Source organism: Limulus polyphemus, unplaced genomic scaffold (assembly GCF_000517525.1).
Source record: "Limulus polyphemus unplaced genomic scaffold, Limulus_polyphemus-2.1.2 Scaffold103, whole genome shotgun sequence".
Classification (NCBI taxonomy): Eukaryota; Metazoa; Arthropoda; class Merostomata; order Xiphosura; family Limulidae; genus Limulus; species Limulus polyphemus.
In genome coordinates this window covers 798,792-820,535 of record NW_013665713.1, presented here as the reverse complement: position 1 = coordinate 820,535, position 21,744 = coordinate 798,792, and the positions used below count along the sequence as shown (strand labels likewise).

The 21,744-nt window shown below is 35.2% G+C and overlaps 1 protein-coding gene across 3 annotated transcripts in view; it reads left to right on the top strand.

Moving 5' to 3' along the window:
• Positions 1-21,744, top strand: part of LOC106470366 (protein bunched, class 2/F/G isoform-like) — a 159,396-nt gene that overhangs the window by 47,521 nt on the left and 90,131 nt on the right. Inside the window, exon 2 of one of the 3 annotated variants that reach the window (XR_002613193.1) lies at positions 11,698-11,821. The exons of the other annotated variants lie outside the window; for them this stretch is intronic. The gene's annotated coding sequence lies outside the window, so the exon portion shown is untranslated. The remainder of the gene's footprint in view (positions 1-11,697; positions 11,822-21,744) is intronic. 3 annotated transcript variants of the gene reach the window in all.

The window sequence follows — 21,744 nt, the reverse complement described above, 5'->3', positions numbered from 1 at the left end:
GTATGGAACAGGTCCACTGGTCGCAGTGAATGGATCCATGAATGATGAGTCCTCCATTGATGTTCTGAACAATTCTCTGTGTCCCATATTGTGGCAATTTTATGGTACCGTCCCTTACACCTTCCAACATGATAATGTTCCATGTCACAAAGCAAGGATTGTGAACGCGTGGTTTGAAGAGACTAACATCGGAACATTACAGTGGCCAGCACAGAGCCCCGACCTCAATCCGATAGAACATCTTTGGGATGAACTGGAACGCAGAATTAGGGCAAGGCCAAGACGGCCCTCTTCAGTAGTGGAGCTTACTAATGCTTTAAAGGGGGAGTGGAGCAAAATACCACCAGCTTTCTGCCAGAAATTAGTAGACAGTCTTCCAAGATGCATTGAAGCAGTCGTTAAGGCCAACAACGGGCCAATACGCTATTAATTTCTTGGAATAAAGACATGTTTTATTCATAACTACCTGTGTATAAACATATATTAGAGGCTTTAAAGAACAGTTCAATAGTGGTAGTGGTCTGACCTATATTATTAAAGGATGGAACCCCACGAGAAGTAACATAGGTAATTACAATAATGTAATTTTAGAGCATGTCTTAAGAGTTTTGATGCCCTATAGGCTTACTGCTAACAAAAGTAAAACGATGGAAATACATCTTGACTGGGTAGTAAAGAACTAATCTGCCATACGGCTAAAAAAAAGTGTATATTAATCCAAGGAGCTAAATCAGAAGTCGACTAGGAAATTTGAATCGAAAAAAATCAATGTCCATGAAACATAATTTTAATCAGTTCTGTCAACTAAACTGTTAAACAAGTAGCTATGGGACAAACATCCTCTCACTCGTTGATGTGCTGTGGAAAGACGGAAATTGTCTTTAGACTTCCTCTAAGATTGCTCTAAAAAGATAAGTCTGAACAGACCTGTACAGATTACACAACCCGTTTGGGGAATAGCAATGACACTGTTTTGTGTTTTTCCAAGATAAGCCGAAGCGAGAAAACTGCATTATCAGCGCTAGATAATTTGTGACTGCTTAACCATAAAATAAACCAGGAATGCCTATATTCTGTAACAAAGAAGATAAACGATGGGGTGTGTCTAGCTTCAGAGAGGCCAGCCAAACTGAGTATTGTTCATTGTACCAGCTGTAACGATTGTGTGGTAAAACAACAACAAAGAAAACATCCTATTAGTCACCTTTGAAGCTTTTTCAGAAAGTTATCAAATGGAAAATAGGTTATGCTCCTTTTGACCGTGATGTTGTACCTGAGACAGATTCATCAAAGGCTTAACTACAAAAGAAAGTAGTAACCAAAACTCCAACACCAGAAGAGATTTTCAGGTATCAAAGCCTAAAAGACAAGAGCCTAGAATTATGTGTCTGTTGTGACGATATTCCACTGCGACTTCTCCACCTCATCCGTTTGAACAATTTAAGATGAGAAAGATCCCTAGCGGAGGGAGCAACATGATTTGAGACTTTTACTATGAATGATACTAGCACCTAGTTTTGCACATTATTAGTGTTATATGTATAGATTAGTTTCGGATAATGAGCCAACTTAACAGTCGTTTCTACTTGCGTGTGCGTCTATTTCAATTTATAAAAAACATTTCTGTGTTAAATATTTTAATAGTTAATAAAATTATATTTCTTAATTGGAAAGTCACAAAACTTATTTAAAATAGATTAACCCCTTCTATTGATACCGAAAATAAAGAAAAGTGCGCATGTACAGATTAGTTTTTAAATGGTTTGATTTATTTTGAATTTTGCGCAAAACTAAACGAAACTATCTGCGCTAGCTTTCCCTAACTTAGCAGTGAAAGACTAGAGGGAAGGCAGCTAATCATCGCCACTCACCGCCAACCCTTGGGCTTCTTTTTTACCAACGAATAGTGGGATTGACCGTTACATTATAACGCCCCCATGGCTGAAAGGGCGAACATGTTTGGTGGGAAGGGGATTCGAACCCGCGACCTGCAGGTTGCGAGTCGAACGCCCTAACCACCTGTCCAGGTCAGTTTTTAAATGAACCATTCTAAGTGTCCAGTTTTATTCAAACATAATATTCATACACAGCTTTAATTAACTGGTTCTGAATATTTTACATGAAGTTGTTTTGTCGTTTCCGTGGTTTATAGTTTCAGAAACAATATCAAATGGTTATAAACTTAATGCTTCTTTTAATTTAGAAAATTATAGGAAACGTTTCTGCATTCTATAACTTTTTCTTGTAGTAGTGTATCACATATCCACATTTATCGCTACTATATTAAAATTGATAATACATATATTTTGTCGGCTAGACCACTACTCTGTGGTATCCCAGATGGGCCTAGTGTACGGCGAAAGACGAGAAATGACAGATGCAGTGTGGTTGATGTATTCTCGTTTGCACTTTACTCTGTGTATTCTTAGAATCACTGTTGTTGTTTTTATCTGTTGACGCTGTGGTTGTTTAACTCGCTCCGTGAATAAGAAGAATAACTCATTGGTTTTTGTCAATAATATTAAAAGTTAATAAAAAAATAATCAATATATAAATAAATAAACAATCAGTGTTAAAAATAATAATATGTGGCTTAGAAATGGCTTAAAGAAAATTGTTAATAATTAATTACACAAGCCTGCGAATAACGGATTTTCCATAATTCAGCTACGCAGATTTGGAAAATAATATTCATTTTTTTTCTATCACGTAAGGATTTTTTACAAATCGGGAAGAAAAAACTCTTACTTAGATCAAATTATTATTTTGTTCGTCTGTGGTCATAGAAGCTATTTGTAGTAGTGTGCTTGTTACTTATTATTAACACTATGTTTTACTGATTGTAATTATTGTTGTCGAATATAACAGTTCTTCTATTTATACATAATTGGATGACTTTATGGGAAGCTTCATCAAGTGCAAGAATTGTTTCGAAATCGGTGTAATAAAAGACTTGCAGTAAGATATAAATGTGCCAAGGCTGTTCTTCTATGCACAGTTTTGTATTTCCGTGGTTGAAATTTCATTCACAGTAAAGTAAGAAGACGTACTACAATGAGCTGTGGCTTTGCCATTGAGTTTATCAGAACATGTTTATGGCGTAATTTGCGTGTATGTTAATCTGGACTGACTAGAAATATTTCACAGAAACTGTCTTTTTGGGCTCCAGGCCGAACTTGGGGGGGGGGCGACTCTGTAGGACGTCCCTCGTGGTGGGTGCTTTAATCTGTTAGTTTAAAATGGTACACATATAGCCTTCTGTATAGCATTGGGCAAAAGTTCTTAAACTATTCGAAGATGAATAATAAACATGAATGAAATATATATTTTTTAATTGAGCTTGGAGTATTCATGCATTTTTTACGAACCATGGTGTCTGTCCGAGTGTTCGTCTGTCTCCCGTTTACGGCGGCCACTTCCCGCGCTGCGTTTGAAAAGTTGTGCACGCAGGCAAAGCTCAACATTCACAGTTGAAGTGACGGAAGAACAGACATGAATAATGTTGATGCCAAATCTTATTTCGCAAGTAGGATATTCTACATTAAATTGTTATGTATTAATTAATCACACTATCATTCACATTTCAAAATGTGACGTAACTTTAAGAATAAATATTTAGATTTTCCGTATGTCATGCCACTCAACAGTTACTTTCCGCGGTATAAGTAGCTCAGAGCTTTGGTTCTGGGTGATGGGTACTTTCGCTTGTTTTAGTATAATGCGAATTTAACGACAAATAGTTTCAGTTTCACTTCTATGCACGTGTATATTAAAATTCCTAACTGTGAAATACATCAGCATCTGAAACTTTTTCTGGATTTAAATACTTAATTGTTAGATGTTCTACGCTAACACAAAAGTGGTCGTTAAACGTTATATATCTGATAATAATAGTAAGACAGTAACAAACTTGCTCACCTTACCAAGTTTTGTTCTTGTATATATATATATTGTGTGTACACCGCTCCATATTTTCATGAATGTGAAGTTGAGATCTGCAAGGAAAGTAATATTGCACAAGTTTGTTCAAAGAGTTTCGGGGTTATAGGTGGGAGCAGAGCTGTGCAGTACTTTTTTTTGTAAGAAGCTTTAAGTTTATATAGTGTTGTTTAATTTATCCATCTATCTATATAAACCACAGAAGTGTGTGTGTCCACTTTATAACTGGCGAACTTCTAGACCGATTGTCACCAAGACTGGCATGTTTGTAAATGGGTATTACAAGTTCGGATGATAGGCGTAGTAACGTAGTTTCTTTGTTTAACAAAATATTAAAGTACATAACCGTTAATTAAACTGGGCCTTTTGGAATTTTCTAAGTACCCCATCAAGATTATTTTAGAGAAGTTTTGTCGCAACTGAATGTTATGTAAGTAAGTTTGTAAAAATAGGCTGAGTTACGTGTGAGAACTGTTATGTTTGTTGAAAATCTATGTTATGAAGATTAGACGTAGTTGGAATACGAATGTTTTAAAATAAAGTATTTCTTATTGTTATCCATGAAGAAATTTAAGTGGGGGAAATATTGTTGAACTAAGAAATATTTTTTGTACAAATAACAATAAAGCAAAAGCACTTTAATAACCACGTTTTACTTCTCCACGTGTCTTTGCATTTTGTGTAAGTTTCATGAAAAACAAAAAAAGAAATCCAATAGAAAGCCACTGCATAACAGTAAGAATCTTGGAAATATGCCAGATGTTTATGCAGTTTTTAAACTTTTATTATACAGATAACTAGCCTTTTCAAGCTCCTTTTTGTATTAAAGCATTCAGCTCTGATGATGTCAGTGTCAGAGAGCAAGGAAATATTGTGCAATTAGCTTCATTAAAATTCATGAAACTAGTGACGTCATACATAAGTGTAATAATATTTACTCAAAAGCATGTTAATATTGTGATAATTTACTTTATAGAAAAATTGCTGTTAGCTCATGGTCTTTAATAGCCCGTGAAATATAGTTGTTAAGCCCTGAATAAAATCACAATAATCTATTATTAGGTTGCAAAATTTACTTGTGCTCGGTACCATTTGTGCTCAAGTATCATATCGCAACGTAGAAATGTAGGCCCATTTGTTCTCAAGTATCGTTTCGCAGAAATGTAGGCCTGACATGGTATGGTGGTTAAAATGCTCAACTCATAATCTGCGGGTCGTGATCGGCGGACTCGAAACTCGTCCACTGCTTGCCCTTTCAGCCTTGGAGGCGTTATAATGTGACGGTATATCCCATTAATCGTTAATAAAGATTAGCCCAAGAGCTAGCGGTGGGTGTTGTTGACTGGCTGCTTTCTTTCTAATTTACCAGTTCAGAATTATGGAAGACTAGTGCAGGTAACTCTCGAGTAGCTTTGTGCGAAATTCAACAAAGAAACGTAAAAATCTAAATTAATGTGTCCGATTGGCCCGAAATATATTACTACATTTTCTTACTCTAGATAAAACGATATTTTCGATTTCACCCAGAATGTACGTTGAAGTAAATCAAATATTTCTATTTTCACACCGTGAACTTATTTACAAGTACAGTTGTTGTTGTTTTTTTTTTTAATTTGCTTATATTGTCTATCAATTTGTACCTCATATGATTTGTGCCGTGTTAAATAACCTACTTAGGCCAGTGCTAGTTATTAAAGTTACGTAGGGTCTATAAGGTAATAAAGTTTGTGTATTAATAACAATCAGAAGACCTAAATATGGGTTTTAGCAATATTTAATGAGAACCAAAAGTTGGGAGATCATCTAAGTGGAAAGATAAGAAAGAAGTTCAGTGATTTAAAATGTTGGAGAACATCACTTATGGAGAGGCATGTAAACTGATCACCCCAGTTTTGAAACTGATGCTTCTGTGTTAAAATTCACTAATTTAGGAAAGTACAGGCATCTATATCTGTATCTATTTCTATGTGTATCTTTTTTTTTTATGTTGGAGCTCTTTCTTCCAACATGGACTATCTAGTGGTGAATTTCACCTGCACCTCTGTTTCTTTGCCTCTATTTAAGACCCAGATCGATTGGGTTTAGTCAATCCATCTGAAACCAGAGTTCAAGACATCCATACAATCTCTTCTCTGCCTTTAGAATTATGACTATTGGGTGATGACTCACTGCCACTTCCATCACAGCTATAGTTCGTGTAGGTTGTTCAACATACCAAGGATAAACTTCTTAAAATATCTTCCTAATAGTACTAAGAGTACTAGGTAAAATTACCATGCTGATACAGTGGAACTGTAAAGATTTCCGTACTAATTTAGATGACGTCAAGGCATTGATTGATTTTTCCCATCCTATATATATATATCTTCTTACAAAAAATGTCTGAAAAGTGCTTATAATGCCACAATTTGTTTTCTTTATTCTGAATGGAGGAATGGGTGATGGACCAACATACTTTCTCCATGACTGTACCATTTACTACGCCTTTGGAGGCCGTTTCCGTCCATGTTTCCATAGGTTGTACTACATACTATGTTCTCTACGTGGTTGGGTACATTGTATTAAACTATTTACATATGCCAATATAAAGTCATCGAGGATATGTATCACATACTAGTCAAGCTTCTCAATCAATATCAATGGATTTCAGTAGAATGAGCGCTTGGTAATCATCCTCGTACACTAAATAAATTATGGAAAGCATGCATAGATGAGTGGTGTGCTTTGGACATGACAGTTGTATTACAAGAACCTTTTGCAATGGAAGCTATGCAGTGGGGCTATTGTCAAGATAAATGGCCATCAGATAGAACATAGGCATGGACTGTAATACAGTGGCGAGGCACTTAAATCGTTTTAATATAACTTAATCAACAATTGATCATGAAGACGAGACTTTAATGATGTTATTGCGCATTTGATTTCTCCATTTGTCATTGTGGGAGACTTAAATTGACATAATCCGCTCTTGGATGGTGGAGATATTGAAAGAAGAGGTCAGTCTGTGGAGGGTTTTCTCTCAAACCACAATTTTTCTTTTATCAAACTAGATAATATGACTATTTCTATGCCACGAGGCAGACTTTTAGTACCAGTGACTTGTCCATTTGTTCAAATTCTCCTTCCTGTGTTTTCTTGAGAGATGGAAAGTGACCTACAAGGGTTTATCATTTTCATTTTCTCATAATTCTCAAGGAAATAGATCATAGTCTCACAATCAGTGCCACGCAACTCACTTGCAAAGTCGAAGCTAAAGAAGGCCTTTTGTCCCAATTTCAACACTCTTGGAGCTTCATTTTCAACCTTCAGTTTATTCATTACAACATGGAAACAATAACTGATAATATTGTCCAAGCAGCTGCACTTTTCCATCCCTAAGACATTGTTTTCAATGCTATCCTCATCTGTGGTAGGCACCTGAGTGCTAAAATGCGTGAAGAGCTTAGAAATGAGTGTGGGATACCTCACAGATGTCTGTCTCTTACCAACCACATGACCTTTGAGAAGACTCATGCCTGCACCCAGAAGATCAAATGTTAAAGCCGGAAGGAGTCTTAGATTAAATTTAGTTCCAATGTCTTTTCCATCATCGGTTCAAAAGGAATCTTAAGACAATATTTGAAAGGTGAATGAAAAATATATTCCATTCCTTTTAATAACGCAACCCAATGGCCAAGAAGTGCATGATCTACAGAATATATCTAACATCTTTATAGGGTGCTTTTCCCATCTCTCCAACACTTCCACCTCATTGACCACCAAAACAATCAGTGAATGGATTAAATCTTTTTGACGTGATTGTCTTTATGAACTTAACAACCATTCACTCTAATGGAACTTAAAACTTGCCCTACATCAGTCTAGCAATATATCAGTTGTATTGGGATATATCCATTACAAAATTCGTGTAATCTCCTCCTTCCTGTTTCTCTCAATCTTCTTCTGGTTCGTTTTACCCAGTTTTGGCAAGAGGAGAAATTATCCAATTTTATGGCACTAGCTATTGTTACTCCTTTTCTTAAGTGGGAAGGATCCCAAGATGTATTCTAATTATAGATGTATTGCTTTGACTAGGTTTTGGAGGGAATTGGTAATGCTAGTCTTGTTTTTTCCTTGAATTAAACAAACTCGTATTAAAATCCCAGTGTGGTTCCTGCACAGAACCATTTATTTGACTAGATGTCAATCAGGAAAGTCTTTCTCAAAAGAGAGTCTTTATTTTTATCCTCTTTCTTTTAATCTCGTAGGTTTATGACATTTCTTGGAGGTTTGATTTGTTACAAAACGTACATTCTTATGTGTAATTTGGCCATTTTTATTTTTAACTTTTCATCAGAGAGATCATTCCGGGTCTATGTGAGATAAACAGTTCCAATCCTTCACACAGGAATGTGGAATATCAAAGGGGTGTCTTATGTGTCACGCTTTTTAGTATTAAGGACAATGTCATAACTGAACAACTTTCATAAACAGTTTCAAATAATCTCTGTGTCAATGACTATCAAATTTCCTGTCAATCATTGAAAATGAAGTACATAGCAGCAGCTCCAAGCTTTTGTAAATTTTGTGCACTGACTACTGCAAGTAATTTTAAGTTTTCACAATCTAAAATTCTTTGGCCTTTATACTGAGGCAAAGTTGGATGAGAAGGCTCTGAAATTGCTGATTCCAATGATCACACTCAAAGAAGAGAGAGTAAACATTCTCCTTGTGGCCAATGTTGCTAGTCATGCTGCAGTAAATCGAGAGCTGCCTACTGTAACACTGTATTGTTTGTCACCAAACACCACGTCAGTGACAAACACAGCCTGTGGATGCTGGCATAATCATTTTATTTATAGCTTATTACTGGTGTCAGTTGATTATAAAGTACATATAATGTACTAAAATAACGATCCACAAAATGTAAATGTCCATGAGGCTGTACAAATTGTAAGTTACACCTGGTCCAGTGTTACTATAAAAACTATAAAAAACTCGTTCAAGTATGCCAAGATTTTGCCACAGAGTGAAATTGTTGAGCTTGTTTTTATGTCAGAAGTCGTTAATGAGATTGCTTTTGGAATTCATACTTGAATCTCGAGTAGTAATGATGTTATGTCAGCTCATCTGTGGCTCAACATTGACTCGGCAGAACCAAGTGGTCAAGAGCTGTCAGATGAAAACATCATTTCCATTGTGTCGTTTCAAGGGTGTGGTGGCAGTAAAACAGATCGAAAATGGTCCATCAGTCAAAACAGTCAGTCTGAATAAATCATAATCCATCCTTAAAGACGTCATCACATGGTGCTAACAAAAGGTTGATGATGACGCAATATGTTATTCGCTTAAAGCTGCTGAGAAGCATCAAAAGAACAGAAAAAGCAGTTTAAAGGCAAACTATTTATTCTACAGACAGTTGTTTTTTGTTGACCTGTTGCACGCCAACTGTTAATAGCCTGAACCTTTATATTTATTAATTGATAATGCATGTCATTAATGGTGTCTATTGTGTTCAAAATGATAATTCGACTCTTCTGAAGTCTTGATAATCCTGACGAATAGGTTCATTACAGATATGTTCGGACTAACGAGGTTTCACTATAGTACACTAATTGTACAATCTGTACTGACCCACATAACTGCATTGTAGTACACTGATTGTACAATCTGTACTGACCCACATAGCTATTTGAAGGCTCTGGAATAATTTCACGTCTGTTCTTTTGAGCATTCGGAAATGATTGACCCATTTTTCTTTATCATTTGTCATCATCCAATTTTCTGAGGTATTGCTGCTTCTTTTTTTCTGATCTTCAGAAGTATTAATAGTTGAAAAAACTTTGCAATACATATGAGCATCGTGCGAAAAACATTAAAATCAGTGGTGATGAACGAAACTTATATTATATATCGATTTTAAGGAATTATAAAGAATTCAGTAACGGTAGTTTTTCTTTTGTTTGTTTATGAAAGCTGTCCAATACGTTATTTCAAATGAAAGCATCCGTAAGTCTGCTATGAAAGATAGACAAGCTCGTGTATTTTGACAAGTTAACTAATCAAGAATTGTTTTTACTATAGCAACAAGCAGAATCAGTTTCAAACTGGTTGCGTTCTGCTGATATTGACAAGATGCATCTCAAGATGAGTACTGGTGGTGTAGAACGGTAATGAAACAAAGCGATACTTTACACACGCGGTGCTGTAAGTAAATTTATAAGTAACTGAACTAGAAATTTGGAGTAAGTTTTTTGAATCTTATAAGTGTGTGTTAGTATTAATAACTCAAACCTACAGCACCTTAATTGTGACAGAATCTAACAAGTTGGACCATATGGTGTGTGTGTGTAGACCTCCAACTTCGTCCCAGAATCTGACAAAGATGGACGATGTAGTGTTTGTAGACCTCCAGCTTCAACACAGAATCTGACAAATTTGGTCTATGTGGTGTGCGTGGATTTCCAATTTTGAAATAGAACTGTTTGTCTTTCTACATAAGCGACTCTATCTGTTATGCTTTTGAAAACTCTATAATTTGGAAAGGATGTCGGTGAATATTATTTTAAAACTTGAGTCGTTATGGTTCGGTGAGGACCCTATAATTTGGCATGGAACTCGGTGAATATTATTTTAAAACTTGAGTCGTTATGGTTCGGTGAGGACCCTATAATTTGGCATGGAACTCGGTGAACATCATGTACATTCTTTGACAGTTAGTCCTGACAACTGTACTCGAGAAAGCAAAATGCATTTTACTTTTATGAAAGTCTAGCATTGTGTCGTATGTCCTATTAAACTTTTGAATTAAACTAAGTATTCAGAATATTCAGAAAAGACTGGCCCATTTCTATATCATTTATCATTGTCTTGTTTTCTGGATTGTTTTATTTGCTTGACTTTTATTTACTTTTTTTTTGTCTTGAGAGAGAGTGACCAAATTGAATGATATTCAGCCCACTTAATTTGAGTTTGCACTTTGGCGTAAATGCTATGGGTGATGTGTTGCACTGAACAGTGTGAACGCTAGTAGTGTTTCCTCAGTATTTTATTGGATCAAATTAATTCTGCATATGACGCATCTTTTTATTAACCAGCTCGACCTTGATACAGAGCACGTGCTTCACGTGTACGTTTCTGCCGAGAATTTCTACGAGGATTTGCTTTCACGTACATTGCTAGCTTCTTTGGTGTTTCCTATGTATTTTATTGTGATTCCGATAGAGTAGCAAGTGTCTATGTAATGTTGACCGATCAAAATACTTAAAGTTCCAGTACATCTAGTTTATATGTTTTAAGTAAAATTATTGACACTTGGATATCCATTTTTTACACAAGTATACCATTTATTTCCAAAGTAAAAAAATATTTTTGTCATTTTTACCAGCCACAAAAGCTAGGTTTTTGTGTTCAGATTTTCCTAATTGTTGAGAACAGTTGTATTTCTAAAGTGCAAATAATGTCAGGTCTAATAAACTGAATTTTTAAAGATTTGAACGGAATGGCGGCGAACTAATGCCACTGCTTACTTGTAAATTTTTACTAGAACCTACTTATTTTTCTTTTACTTAATCTTTGTTCTATAGTAGGTAAGCTGTACAGTGTGTTACTTAGAATTTATAGCAGCATGTACTAAGAGCGGAAATTAATATATGGTTGAATTTAGAGTTGATCATTTAGGTTGGTTGTGTGTGTATTGTTGAGCTTATAGCGTTTTACTTAGCATTACCGATGTATCAAATAATGGCACATTTAACGTATGTTGACTTGACATTTCAGTTAAGGATGTATAGGAAATTATTTCATCACCTCCGTGATTTCGCTGCTTTCATTGACGCGAACCAGTTGACAACGTTCTTTAATTAACACAACGCAACCGTCTTCATACGAAAGAAAAAAGGAGGTAAATAAAACATAAGTGTTTAAGTAGATAAAATTATCCTCTTGTATAATACAGCTGTTTTAGTTTTAACTCTGCTCATTATTAAGTACGGTAGTATTTAATATTAGGAATCGACAAGGTTTACAAATAATTAACGCGCCGAAAAAACACCCTATTGAATTCCGAAGCGAAAACCGACTATTCAAGATGTTATACGCATATATACTGATAATACGCTAAAAAGGTCGGTAACATTTCCGGTATAACAATTCAAAAATTTCTAAAAACAGCAACTTTTTCGTCTACTACCTACCTACTTGATCACGTCAGCGGGGCTAGCCCCTAGACGGCTCGGACTATCGCTACACAATTTCTCCAGCTTACTTGACTGGTCTGTGGGTATCTGCTTTTAATATTCCGATAAATATATACATTTTTTTTCTAAATGATAAACATATCATGCATGTACTAAAATATCTTTTCAACCCAACAGATGGCGATACATATTGATGGCTAGACACACGATAGTTTTTGAATACTTTATAAAGGTATAACATAAAAAGTAAACAAACAAGGGTATTAAAAATTATGAATTTTAGAATGAAGTAGGGATCCTGCTACAAAACGTAATGAAACAAGAATTAAAACCACAATCGCAAATTTATAAAATTTAATCCCTACTATGGTGGCTTTATCCACGTATCTGTAGGCCAAAGTAAGGATTTTATTTTATAAATTTGTGATTGTGGTTTTAATTCTTGTAAAAGTTATAGCCATCAGTATTATAGCTATACTTAAAGTTTATAGATGTTGTGTCCATTTCATGGACATATAAAAACTGAACAAATAAATTGGAAAACAAATTAAAATGTTAACGGAAAGTAGGGCTACTTGGTTATTCGTAGTATTGCTATAAGAAGTATCCAAACAGAATAAATGCCGTAATAAAAAGTACACAAACAAGTAAAGTGATACTAGTTGAAAATCGTTTTTAAAATCTATCCAACTAGTATCACTTTCTTGTGTACTTTTTATTACAGCATTTATTTTATTTTGGATACTTCTTTTAGCAATTCTACGAATAACCAACGATCCCTACTTTCCGTTAAAATTTTAATTATTTTTCCTGTTTATAAATTAACTTGTTTACGCCTTGTTTATTTGCACTGAATTTCAGTCACTTTGAGAGAAGTAGTTTATCGTTGTATACTAGCTTATCTCAATGAAGTGTTAAATTATTTCCTTTACTAAACTACTAAGATCAGTGTTGTTTTTGAGTCTCCTGGTGGGACATCGGTAAGTTACGGACAAATAACGCTAAAATCCAAAATTCTATTCCCCGCGGTAAATACAACAGGTAACCCAATGTGACTTTGTTCTAGAACGCTAAATTCTTTTTAAAGAGACATATGAAACTATAATAAAGTCAGTCGTAGAACATTTATGTGTAACTTTAATATGCAAAATTGTAAGCTGGGGAGCACTGAACCTCCAACTGTTGTTTATTCGTGACGGATGTATACCAACACCATAATACATATTACTTATAAGTTTTGACTAAACGTTTTAAGTTCAGTATTGCATTGTTATATATTCAGTTTTTGTTTTTCCTTCTCTCATACTAACACAAAAGAAAGATTTGTTACTGACCTTTTCATGGGCCACAGCTATTCCATTTAATTGATCGTACAGAGTTCCTCGAAAACAACAACAAAACACACTGGATTGATTTGTTCAGAATTAATTTTTTAGAGATATAATTAAAAGTACCCTGTAGTACTACAAAACCTGCAGGATATAACAAGTCAACAGTAAATAATAAAATTTCAAATAGATGAGTATTTTCATTCATCGACACGGTACTAAATCTTTTCGGGAGACTTCCCTTCCGGTGGTTCAGTGATATGCCTTATAACGCTAAAAATCGGGTTTGGATACCAGCGATACCAACGACAAAAACAAACTTTTCCGAACACATAATCAAACTTGGATATATGAGGAAAATTCAAATTTTATCTTTTATATTTTGATTAGAAGCTATGTTAATCAAGAAACAAAAAATATACAAGATTATGACTGAACGTACTGGTGTTGAAAACAGTTGGCGTAACTTACCAAGTAACAATGTTTTTGTATTTTACATAGATTGTATTGTACAGCACAGTGTAAACCGACTATATACTTTATTTTCTTATATATCCAGTCTTTATTAACACTACCTTTTCTTTGTTGCTTTCTATACTTTTGTATGTCACTTTCTTTTCTTGTAGTTGGATTAGAAGCGTCTTACTTATTCATAAGTCATATTGTACATCCAAGATATCTTTAATTATTCATAAGTCATACTGTACATCCAAGATATCTTTAATTATTCATAAGTCATGTTGTACATCCAAGATATTTTTAATTATTCATAAGTCATACTGTACATCCAAGATATCTTTAATTATTAACTTTTTCCAGTTCATCTACTTCATACCTGAATTTATTTAAGAAATCACAACATTTTGAAACATACTACTTTTAGGCTTAACATTACTTTGATACTTTTAAAGACATTTCTGTGAAGAATGAATGGAATGTAAAATGTGTTTTGATAATGAGCACTGCCTTAACTGTCTCCACATTCAGACCTGAGTTTCTCACCACACACAGGCGGAACTTTCGAGAGTGCGTGTTACACCAATCAGCAAGTCAAGTAGGCCTAATACATTTATGATTCGATAGTGACCGACAGTTTTATGTCTTTATCATAAAACCAGAACGTTTCGTGTGTCCCGAGAACTTTTCTCCGGACATTGGGACAAACTACCAAAAAACGTGACTGTCCCGGCAAAAGCGGTTACCGAGGCGTCTGGTCATCCTGTCTTACACTTATTTGCATTGGATAAAATGTCATTGAACTATATAATCATCATAGTGACTCCCAACATCATCATAACCCATGTTAAGTTTTAATATAATAAACACAGCTTCCTTTAGTAAGTTTCATATAATGAATGTCATTTCATGTTGATTTTACGTTTGTGTTTGTGTAGTATGAATTTTTGTCCTGTTTATAATTTGCCTGATTGGGTGTGTTTATACTGTATATTTTGTGTGTGTATGTTTTTTGTTTTTTAATTTTAAATTGTTATTCTGTATTAATTCCTTTTTATGCATAAATATTAGACCGAAAATTGGTTTCAGGTTGGAGTTTGTTGTTGTTGGGGTTTTTTTTTGGGGGGGGGGTAGTGTCTTTGCTCTTTCCTTAGTGAAATTAGCTGGAACTGAGTTTAAATATAATGACCAGACAGAGCCAATTTAAATATTTCAGTAACTAGAGGATGGAAGGAAATTTCTCTGTCGGCTAAGTGGAAAAATTTTTACCTGTTACATTAGTAATAATAACAGTAAATCATACTATAACTTTTATGGAAACAGAACATTTTAAACGTATAACTAAATTTTTCATTAAATTATCGTAAAAGTACAATGGAAGAAATTGCGAGTGATTGGATTTAGGCTTTAGCAGTACGAAAGGTATTTATATAGTATTGAGTAAACACACGTACTTTTTCTCATTGTGAAAAGCCACATCTACTTTAAACTTCACTATTATTAACTTAAGTTATATAATAAGTAGAGTAACATAATCAAGATAAAATTACAGTAATTAGAGGAACTTAATCAAGATAAAACATTGTTTACAGATTAGCATGCTTTTTAGTGAAATTTTATGTTTTAGAAAATAAATATTCTTATTACTAGACTGTATTTTTCAAGAACGTTTACCCTTAATGTTTATATGGGATATAAGACGATATTTTCAGTGCTACGGAATAAATACCAATTCAGGTCCCCCTGTGGGAGAGTAGTAACTCTACGGACTTACAAAGCTGAAATCCAGAGTTCGCCAGCTAGCTTTGTAAGTCCGTAGAGTTACCACTCTCCCACAGGGGGACCTGAATTAGTATTTGTGTTTGTTTGGTTTAGAGCAAAGCCACAACGGGCTAAAATCCAGAGTTCGCCAGCTAGCCAGTTGTGGCTTTGCTCTAAACCAAACAAACACAAATACTAATTCATAGAATCAACAAATGTGTCTACTAATTTTGATTTTATAAAAAGTAACAAGTAAGAGAAGTACATAAGTACATAAGTCTTCTCTTTCCCCATTTTTCCAATTAAAGTTGATTTTTTCAAAGGTAAAGGGGTGTCATTAGTTCACTTTCAGGTAACCTACTTACAAGAATATTGGGTCTGGCATGGTCAGATGATTAGGGCACTCGACTCGCAATCTGAGAGTCGTGAGTTCGAATCCCCGTCCCACTAAACATGCTCCGCCTTTTCAGCCGTGGGGGCGTTATAATGTGACTGTCAATCCCAAGAGTTGGCGGTGGGTGTTGATAACTAGTTGCCTTCTCTCTAGTACTTCACTGCTAAATTAGGGATGGTTAGCACAGATAGTCCTCCTGTAGATTTGCTCGAAATTCAAATCAAACAAACAAACAAGAATATTATTCAAAATGCCCCACAGTGGCACATCGGTATGCCTGCGGACTTAAACGCTAGAAATCGGGTTTCGATACCCGTGGTAGGCAGAGCACAGATAACCCATTGTATAGCTTTGTGCTTAATTAAAAGCAAAAGCAATTATTCAAAATACATTTTGTTACATATCCATTTCAAAGCGTCGTAACCATTTAAAAAGTAGATAAGTATACAATCTTAATTCACGTGTAATTCTTTGAACTCCTAGGTGGAATATAATCAGAATGACAAATTCTGATCGAAATCATTTAACACGGTGACCAGTAATTTCATTTCAGATTTAAATGTGCGAAACTCTTGGCGTTTTATAAGGTGAAAATATTAATAACATATTGTCTAGCAGTGGACTGTACTTTAGCTTTACAGCACCCACAGTAAAAGCAATGAACTGGTACCTTATTGTCATGTTCTTCTAGTCTTCTTGGAGAAAAATTTCCCTCATCCCCCCCCCCAAAATTTTAGTCCCTGATGGTTTCCAAAAAGAACAATCAAACACTGTGAATTCACCCGTTGTAACAGTGTTCTATTACTCCTTCTATATGTTTTAGACTTTTCGAACCAGTGATTCAAAACAAATCAATGAAAATTTTGGAACGTATGAAGTATCTTCAGATTGGATTCAACAAATTTAGAGCTACGATTAAAGACTAAAATAAATTTTTAATATAAAGGATTAAATTCATCCATCCAAAAGTCTTACTTAATTTAATCCTTGCCGTTGATGTGATACCTTTGTTTCAATATCAGGACCCTGTCCATCCACACCAAAACTCTTAGTAAAATCCAAGTGAATGTGAAATGCTATACGTTCTAAATTGTGCGTTCATCTGTCACACACCAAAATAAATTTGCCACTTTAAATTCACCCGCAGTGCGTATGAATAACACACACATTAGGGATAAGTTATTCATCAAACAAGTTTTCATTACTGTTGTTCGTTAAGTGCAAGCCAATTCTACTCAAAATTGTTAACAAATTTCAAGAGTTTGAAATAAAAAAAAAGGGATTTCTCTATTTTTTGTTTACAAATGCTCCATGCCATATAAGGTTTTTCATAAGATTATTATGATTTTTATAAATATTGGATACATGTTTTTAAAAACATGTCTAAATATGTATCAAATAATCGGAGAGTGCATTGTGTAAGGATGACACGGATGCCCGTATTAAAGCAATACAAAAGTCGTCTGGATCTTCTTCTCTACAGGTCATCAGAAAGCTAGATATGAAGAGCTACCTGGCATAGTCGCTCTATCTCCGGTGTATATGCCACTTTTCAGCTATCCAGAGCGTCCCAAAGTCGAAAACCGATGAATAGCCAAAACCGAGATTTCTTATTTTCGTTCATCATCATATTTCTTCAACAGGCCTAGCGCCTACCTAGTACTATGGTAACTAATTTTATCATCATTTGATAGAACAAAACAATCTTCACAATCTTTGACTACCTATTTCATTATTATTCTGTGTAAAATTTATAAAGCTTTAGAATACATTCTATAACCTAGCAAGCCACGCTATGTAAGAATGGCTACTGAACTTGAAAAAAGGGAACCAAACAAGATAGGAATGGAAGTGGACATATCACTTGATCCGGTTAATGATCACCTAGCAAACTAAGTTGTCTTGACTTTGTATGGAGATTAAAATCCATACTGTACTGGCTTCCTCACTGGCAAAACAAATAGGACCAGGATTTCGAATCGTAAAATGTTATTCTGTTGTAAAATAGTCATAAAAGTAGTATTGTAAAGTTAACTAAAGGAAAGGTATAATGTTGATAGCTGAGTTTCTATTCAAACACCAAGCTTTCGACAGACAAAGCGGGGAAGCCAGTAATGTAAGGATTTTATTCTCCATCTAAATTCGAGACGGCTTAGTCTGCTATGTGATCATTAGCTGGATCAAGGGCTATACAAGTTTTAAGTTCTTAATTGTATAAGGAAATATTTAAAAACAACCTCAAATTCCCGTAGATTGAGAATTTGGATATTTGTTCTTGGGCCGTCTCCTCTTCTGGATTTGTTTGTCCACCCACTAGAAAACTACGAAATGTAACGTAAAATATGCTCTATAATTTCGTGATCAACATTCTGAAGCTATATTTTTGTATTCTTCAATGTAATGGGGTTAAAGAGCAATCAATGAATATTCAGTACATCTGACATGCTCTAATTTACAATTTGCTAATAGATTTTTCTGACGCCGGCTCTCGTTAAATTTATAACCATAGAAAGCCGAGATTCCAATTGATTCGTTGCCATAATCATCATACCACGTGGGCTTACAGAAGTTGACAAATTGGTTTGATGTGAAAAAGTATTTTCCCACGAGAACACATTGGGAAGAGTAGTTGAATTTCTAACTGCTCAAGTCACATGATTAGGAATGCTCGAGTACTGGAACCGGCAACCTCGTACCGCCGGTACTATTGCAAACCCTGGATCCTGCGAAATACATTGATATCAGTTGTGATGCACAAAACTTTTGTTTCGATTTTATAAAACTATAGAATTATATAGAATTCAGTAACGGTATTTGTGTGTGTGTGTGTGTGTGTAAAAGCTGTTCAATACCTTATTTCCGGTGAAGGCATCCGTAAGTCTGTTATGAAAGACAGACAAGTTCGTGTATTTTGACAAGTTAATTAATCAAGAATTGTTTTTACCACAGCAACAAGGAGAATCAATTTCAAACTGGTTGTGTTCTGCTGCTATTGATAAGAAGAATCTCAAGACGAGTACTGGTGGTGTAGAACGGTAATGAAATAAAGCTATGCTTCACACACAAGACGAGTACTGGTGGTGTAGAACGGTAATGAAATAAAGCTATGCTTCACACACAAGACGAGTACTGGTGGTGTAGAACGGTAATGAAATAAAGCTATGCTTCACACACAAGACGAGTACTGGTGGTGTAGAACGGTAATGAAATAAAGCTATGCCTCTACACACAAGACGAGTACTGGTGGTGTAGAACGGTAATGAAATAAAGCTATGCTTTACACACGCGGTGCTGCGAGTAAACTTGTACAATTTATAAATAATTGAACAAGAAATTTGGAGTAAGTTTCTTTGAATCGTACAAGTATTTCAGTGTTAATAACCCAAACCTACAGCACCTTAACTGTGCATAACATTCACGTGTTAGTTTACTCCAGCATTAAATTTATAAACATAATAATACCGTGCACTTAATCCAGTGTAAGTTGTTCTTACTTAGTAAAATGGCTTGTATGTGATTTTATATTCTTTTATTTACCTCCGGAAGAAGACATACTGTTTTTCTATTGTTTCTTCTTCCTCCAAACACTTTTAAATCGGCCGCCATTCCTTCATTTCTGGGGTGATTGACTTCACACTTGGTAGGATTATACTTTGTTCCAGTACACCCAGTTACCTTTTTCATTTTTTTATTTAGGCCTAATTAAGGATTTTATGTATATTTTGGGCTCCTGTGCGGTCATATTTACAGCAATAAACATAATAAAATGCCCTTCGTTATGTTTTTTTCTTCTTGAACTATCTGTGCTTTGGCCACTATGGGTATCGAAATAAGGTTTCTAGCGTTAGAAGCCCGCAGACGTGAGTTAGTCATTACGATTTCCACAAGATCAAAACAGTAGAGAAGCAGAAATTTATTTTACAGTGCGTCTACATTGTAAAAGTGGTCCGCCATGTGCGTTGGGTATTTCTAGTGTAAAAAAATAACGTTTTTTGCTACACAATAAGCTATCTATGCCGTGCCTCATCATGGGTATCGAAGCCCGATTTTTAGCATTATAAGGAAATTGATAGTTTGAAATTTCTCATTGGCGTGTACATAACTATGTATAGAAAGAGGGGTGATATAAACTTGAGAGATATTTTCATTTCTTAACAAACATTGAGCAGAATAGAACTTGTTCATTTAAAAGAGTGGCCACAAATTGAAAATTTTGGTTAAAAATTACGAGTCCCCTGTGTTCAGGCGAGAACCCTCAAATTTGCCTTGGAACTCGGTAAACATTGTGTACATTCTTTTAACACCTGCCACACGAGCCAGCCCAGCATTTTTTAAAACTGTTCCTAGGATGGTCAACAGGGGGGTGAAACCGGTGATTTAGGGTTAGTTATTCCGATTGATCTTAATGAATGAAGCTCGGCACAACTTCTACCTAAAGGGGGGGGGGGGGGAGCTAAATATTAATGAAAACATGACATGGATTATACTATGGTGATACCATACTGGGCGTTATACCACTCTTCTTATATTTATTCTTCATTGCAGAGATGGCATTTTTAATTTGAGAATCGCTAGGGAAATTATCTTGTAATGCATCAACTTCAACACTGCATCTTTGGCCTTTACTGTACCTTTAGTTTTACACAATATTGAAACTAGTAATTTCTTATATATGATTTCAATCCCCCTTTTTGAAGACACCTATTCTATTGTGGACGTTTTCTTTTCTCCTCTTTTCGATGTCAATGCAGTAATCAAATGACGAATTTCCAATTCAACTGCTATGTCAAATCGATTGGGATATTATTCAATAAGTTCTTCCCACATCCGAACTGGACCCACGGTTTAGCTTAATCGCTACACTTAAGCCACCACATTCACAATCACATCTAGAACGTTTCAAATGTGTTTGCTTGCTACATCGTTTTACTTTACAAGTTAACTTCTTCATCTTAGCTAGCATGGTGTCGGGTGAGGTCATGGGTCTAGTCGATGGACCTAGACTTCGCAAGTAGTGACAAACGCCTTCTTTTTATTTAATTAAAACAACTCGCACCTTTCCGGAATGCCTTTTTTTTTAAAAATCCACAACATGATATCGGGCTGACTCGTGTGGCAGGTGTTAAAAATTGAATAACATATGGTTCGGTGAGAGCCTTGTAATTTGACACGGAACTTGGTGAACATCGTGTACATTCTTTTAAAAAATACGTCACCTGTAGTTCGGTGAGAACCATGTAATTTGGCATGGAACTTGGTGAACATTGTGTACATTCTTTGACATTTAATGCTGAAGTTGTGCTCGAGAAAACAAAATGCGTTTTACTTTTATTAAAATTTAGCGTTGTGTCGTACCTCCTATTAAACTTTTAAATTAAATTGCTTACTTATAAGGTAGGGTGGCACGTCTTTGTGAGGATTCCACAATCGTAGCGTCAAGACAATAGATAAATCTCGTTTTAATGTTTGAAAAAACAAATCGTGTGTTACACGTGTGTGAATAACTTCCGGGAACTGTGTTACACGTGTGTGAACAACTTCCGGGTACTGTGTTACACGTGTGTGAATAACTTCCGGGCACTGTGTTACACGTGTGTGAATAACTTCCGGGTACTGTGTTACACGTGTTTGAATAACTTCCAGGTACTGTGTTACACGTGTTTGAATAACTTTCGGGTACTGTACCCCA